The 6,265-nt window shown below is 39.9% G+C and overlaps 1 pseudogene; it reads left to right on the plus strand.

The window, feature by feature from the left end:
• LOC111979147 (collagen alpha-1(II) chain-like) overlaps positions 1-6,265 on the plus strand; it is a 70,831-nt pseudogene that overhangs the window by 31,395 nt on the left and 33,171 nt on the right.

The raw sequence follows: 6,265 nt of genomic DNA on the forward strand, positions 1-6,265 counted from the left end.
TGGCTGCCGGTTGCCCGTGGTGCTCCTGTAGGTACCACAACACACACACACACACACACACACACACACACACACACCACACACAACCACACACACACACACACACACACACACACACACACACACACACACACACACACCACACACACACACACACACACACCACACACACAAATTAGGATAAATAAAGTAAAAATGACTTGTGGTCCTGTATAGATCAGCTGGTAGAACATGACACTTGCAACGTCAGGATTGTTGGTTCGATTACCGGGGCCACCAATATGTTTAATGTATGCACACCTGAATGAAAAACGCTTTGTATAAATGTATCTGCTAAATGGCATAAATGGACGCTGGTGCTCCTGGACCCCAGGGAACCATCAGAAATATGTTTTTACTTTGCCTCAGCTGTCTGATTAGTGTCTACTGCCATCTCTAGGCTAATGTATTGATCCAGAGTAGAGAATTACATTCACTCACAATCCTGTTGTCCTGCTATACTCTCCAGCTCTCAATAGAACAAATGAATTAACACAGAACTTGATATAGTACATGATACATCATTTGAAGAAGGATATGTTATGGGAAGTGGATTCTGCTCAACTTGTCCCCTTCTTCTCTCCTAACAGGGAGACAGGGGTGAGACCGGACCTCCTGGGCCTGCTGGCTTCGCCGGGCCTCCTGTAAGTATCTCACCAAGGACACTGTACAGTTGATGCGCTTTCTCTCACTGTCAGTCCTACCGTCAACATCCCGGATTGCAACATTTACAGGACCATCTCATCCATTCAAATGGACGATAAAACGGATGATGACGCAAGCTGCTTGTTGTATGTTGAAGCAAGTAGCTGTCTGAGCTGTCTTTGTCCCCGTGTCCCACCCCAGGGATCTGATGGTCAGTCCGGAGCCAAGGGAGAGCAGGGAGAGGGCGGCCAGAAGGGAGACGCTGGTGCTCCTGGACCCCAGGGACCCTCTGGAGCTCCTGGACCTTCCGTAAGTTTCACTTTTTCCTGAAATGTAAAAAATATCGAGGTGTTATTGGTTACCAAATATTCTGTTGGAGTTTACTTGCTTCACGTTTCTTCATAAAACTGACTATAATTTCCTTCATTTCAGGGACCTACTGGCGTTTTTGGACCTAAAGGTGCTCGCGGTGCTCAGGGACCCCCTGTAAGTAGAAATCTCATATTGTATATTTAATTTCTGCATTGTTGTTTATATTTTTTGTAATGTTTCCATTTCATCAACAACCTCTCTCACTGACAGGGTGCCACTGGTTTCCCTGGCGCTGCCGGCAGAGTCGGACCCCCTGGTCCCAACGTAAGTACAATCACTTATCAGCGATACACAACTCAAACACACACACAACTCAAACACCTTACCTGAGCATTGGTCCTGAAGACTAAATGACACTGACTGTTATAGTCGTAAACTAGAATTGTTCACTGTAATCTGAAGTGTTGGATTTGACTGGACTAGAAAAGGCATTGTTTTTATGTGGGTCATTTTCCAAAATAAAGGATCTCTTTTATGTAATTTCAAGTTTTTCCAATAGTTTCCTGATACATTTCAGAACATACAGACTATTATGGTCATCACTTTGTTAAAATTATACGACATAATGTCCAGCTATATAGACTTTGACATATCAGCAAAAATGGATTCCATTTCAAACTGAACCTTGCGTTCGGAATCCCATGTTTCCTTCTAGGATTGAAACCAATAAACAGACCAACACAGAATCATTCAGGATCACTATATTACTTAGTATAGTATTTACTATAGTATTTACTATAGTATTTATAAATATTACTATAGTATTTACTATAATATTTTACTATAGTATTTACTATAGTATTTATAGTTTATAGTAGTTATCATAGTATTTAGTATAGTATTTACTATAGTATTTACTATAGTATTTACTATAGTATTTAGTATAGTATTTACTATAGTATTTACTATAATATTTACTAATTATTTACTATAGTATTTAGTATAGTAGTTACTATAGTATTTACTATAATATTTACTATAGTATTACTTAGTATTTACTATAATATTTAGTATAGTATTTACTATAATATGTACGACAGTATTTACTATAGTATTTAGTATGGATATTAAGTATAGTATTTACTATAGTATTTACTATAGTATTTAGTATAATACTTAGTATAGTATTTAGTATAGTATTTACTGTAGTATTTAGTATAGTATTTACCAAAATATTTAGTATCGTATTTATTGTAGTATTTATTATAGTAATTGTTATAGTAGTTGATATAGTATATTTAGTTTAGTATTCAATATATATTAAGTATAGTATTTAGTATAGTATTTTACTTATATATTGTATAGTATTTACTATAGTATTTAGTATATTATTTACTATAGTATTTAGTATATTATTTACTGTGGTATTTACTATAGTATTTACTATAGTTTTAGTTAGTATTTTAGTATTTGGTATAGTATTTAGTATAGTATTTACTTGCGGTATTTTACTATAGTATTTGCTATAGTATTACTATAGTATTTACTATAGTATTTAGTATTTGGTATAGTATTTAGTATAGTATTTGGTATAGTATTTACTATAGTAGTAAGTATAGTATTTACTATAGTATTTACTATAGTATGTCACTATAGTATTTAGTATAGTATTTAGTATTTAGTATAGTATTTAGTATAGTATTTACTGTGGTATTTACTATAGTATTTAGTATAGTATTCACTGTAGTAGTTTCTCCCACTGGAACCAGTAGTGAATAACGCTGGATGTAGATCACATCAACCTGGTTTCATTCTGTTCTTCTGAATGGTTGTTATTACAGAGAGTACTAACCTGCTCCTATCAGTCTGAATGGTTGTTATTACAGAGAGTACTAACCTGCTACTATCTGTCTGTGGGCAGAGAAGTGGCGGCCAAGATGAGAGAGGAAGATTATTTTGTTAAAATAGCATGGCCTTATTTCTATTACAGCATATTGGATGACTGTCATTCATATTCCATTCACCCAGTTCAATGTTACATCGATAGGTTTAGGCTTCTACATGATACTCACATTTTCCCTATACCCATCATGAGGTTGCTACAACCTAGCCTATGAATGAAAGTTTACAACATTGTTCCACAGGTTGAGAGAAATTTGAATAATCACGGTGACAGACATTGCCACATTCAATAATCTTGCTAGCTGATCAATGGTGTAATCATTAGTCCAACAGTTGCAAACGAGAATTTCTATTGGACAATTTCAGATATGTTTATCCCCGTTGCCTCCGTTTAAGAAACATTTTTAAATAAAACCGGTAGAATGATTACACCCCTGATCACATGCAAACACAGTTCACTTTCATAGCAGCCAGATCATTGTATAATTCCTTCTTGCATCTACGTACTCTCTTACCTTTTCCCTTCACTTGTGGACTTCAGTGCATAACACGTCAGCTGTCTCTGACCAGTGAAAAAGAAAATCCATGCCAAACCTTCATATCATAACCGCTAACCGCTACGCACACCCTACATTGTTGTCACCATATTAGCTAATGTCAAGTCAACAACAAAGCTACTAGAACTAATGCGATAGTAAACCCACTACAATCGTGCAGTACAATGTACAGTCAGCAAGCAGTTTAGTAGTTACACCAGCAGGCCCCGGGGAAAATAAATTAATTCAACCAAAAGCTTTTCTTGACTTGGAAGAGTTCCAGTGTTGCATAGCAAGCTAGCTAACATTGCATCACTCTCTGTTTGAGCCGAGTGTTTGAGTAGGTTAAACTAGCTAGCTGCATTCAGTAGCTAAGTAAGTAAAAAATATTAAATATAGCTATCTCTCTCTCTCTCTCTCTCTCTCTCTCTCTCTCTCTCACTCTCTTCTCTTGCTTCTCCTTCATTTTTGAATAAATAATGGGAAACACTATTCCCTCATCCCGTCATAAGACAGGGCAGTCAGTATGTGTTCATCACTGACCCAATAACCAGTCCAAACACACTACTTTAGTATATTTCTATCTAAAAATAATAACTTTTTTAACGTTTCACTATTTTTATTTTTATGACATTCACTGAGGAGGATGGTCCTCCCCTTCCTCCTCTGATGAGCCTCCACTGTCCCAGAGAGTCTTGACCTGCTCCTGTCTGTCTGTATGTCTGTCTGTCATGTTTTGTATGCTACATTTCTGGTTTTAACCCTGCTGATTGGTTGATTGACTGATTGCTTGATTGGTTGCTTGTTTTACTGGTTGATCAGTTGATCGGTTGAGTGATGGACTGATTAATTGGTTGATTGATTGCCTCTTCCCTAAGTCTGTTTTATTCACTGCTTTAGCACACTCTGTCAACCCGGATGTCCTAGCCGTGTCTGAATCCTGGCTTAGGAAAGCCACCAAAAATTCTGAAATTTCCATCCCCAACTACAACATTTTCCGCCAAGATAGAACTGCCAAAGGGGGTGGAGTTGCAATTTACTGCAGAGATAGCCTGCAGAGTTCTGTCTTACTTTCCAGGTCTGTGCCCAAACAGTTCAAGCTTCTACTTTTCAAAATCCACCTTTCCAGAAATAAGTCTCTCACTGTTGCCGCTTGTTACAGACCCCCTCCCCCAGCCTCCAGCTGTGCCCTGGACACCATATGTGAATTAATTGCCCCCCATCTATCTTCAGAGTTTGTACTGTTAGGTGACCTAAACTGGAATATGCTTAACACCCTGGCCATCCTACAATCTAAGCTAGATGCCCTCAATCTCACGCAAATTATCAAGGAGGTACATCCCTAATACCAGGTACATCCCTAAATCCGTAAACACAGGCACCCTCGTAGATATCATCCTGGCGAACCTGCTCTCCAAATACACCTCTGCTGTCTTCAACCAGGATCTCAGCGATCACTGCCTCATTGCCTGCTTCCTTAATGGGTCAAACGACCACACCTCATCACTGTCATACGCTCCCTAAAACACTTCAGCGAGCAGGCCTTTCTAATCGACCTGGGCCGGGTATCCTGGAAGGATAATGACCTCATCCCAGCAGTAGTGGATGCCTGGTTGCTGTTCAAAAGTGCTTTCCTCTCCATCTTAAATAAGCTTGCCCCATTCAAAAAATGTAGAACTAAGAACAGATATAGCCCTTTGTTCACTCCAGACTTGACTGCCCTTGACCGGCACAAAAACACTGCAATAGCATCGAATAGCGCCACGATACGCAACGTTTCAGGGAAGTTGGGAACCATTATACGCAGGTAGTTAGGAAAGCAAAGCTTAGCTTTTTAAAACAGAAATTTGCTTCCTGTAGCACACACTCAGAAAAGTTCTGGGACACTGTAAAGTCCATGGAGAATAAGAGCACCTCCTCCCAGCTGCCCACTGCACTGAGGCTAGGAAACACTGTCACCACCGATAAATCTACGATAATCAAGAATTTCAATAAGCATTTCTCTACGGCTGGCAATGCTTTCCTCCTGGCTACCCGAACCCCGGCCAACATCACTATACCCCCCACAGCAACTTGCCCAAGACCCCCCCGCTTCTCCTTCACCCAAATCCAGATAGCTGATGTTTTGAAAGAGCTGCAAAATCAGCTGGGCCCTAAAAATCAGCAGGGCTAGACAATCTGGACCCTGTCTTTCTAAAATTATCCGCCGCAATTGTTGTAACCTCTATTACTAGCCTGTTCAACCTCTCGTATCGTTTGAGATTCCCAAAGATTGGAAAGCTGCCGCCGTCATCCCCCTCTTCAAAGGGGGAGACACTCTAGACCTAAACTGCTACAGACCTATATCTATCCTACCCTGCCTTTCTAAAGTCTTCCAAAGCCAAGTTAACAAACAGATCACCGACCATTTCGAATCGCACCGTTTTCTCCACAATGCAATCTGGTTTCCGAGCGGGTCATGGGTGCACCTCAGCCACGCTCAAGGTCCTAAATTATATCATAACTGCCATTGATAAAAGACAATACTGTGCAGCCGTCTTCATCGACCTGGCCAAGGCTTTTGGCTCTGTCAATCACCACATTCTTATCGGCAGACTCATCAGCCTTGGTTTCTCAAATGACTGCCTCGCCTGGTTCACCAACTACTTCTCAGATAGAGTTCAGTGTGTCAAATCGGAGGGCCTGTTGTTCGGACCTCTGGCAGTCTCTATGGGGGTGCCACAGGGTTCAATTCTCGGGCTGACTCTTTTCTCTGTATACATCAATGATGTCGCTCTTGCTGCTGGTGATTCTCTGATCCACCTCTACGCAGACGACACCATTCTGTATAC

The sequence above is a fragment of the Salvelinus sp. IW2-2015 genome, linkage group LG1, assembly GCF_002910315.2.
Source record: "Salvelinus sp. IW2-2015 linkage group LG1, ASM291031v2, whole genome shotgun sequence".
Taxonomy (NCBI): domain Eukaryota; kingdom Metazoa; phylum Chordata; class Actinopteri; order Salmoniformes; family Salmonidae; genus Salvelinus; species Salvelinus sp. IW2-2015.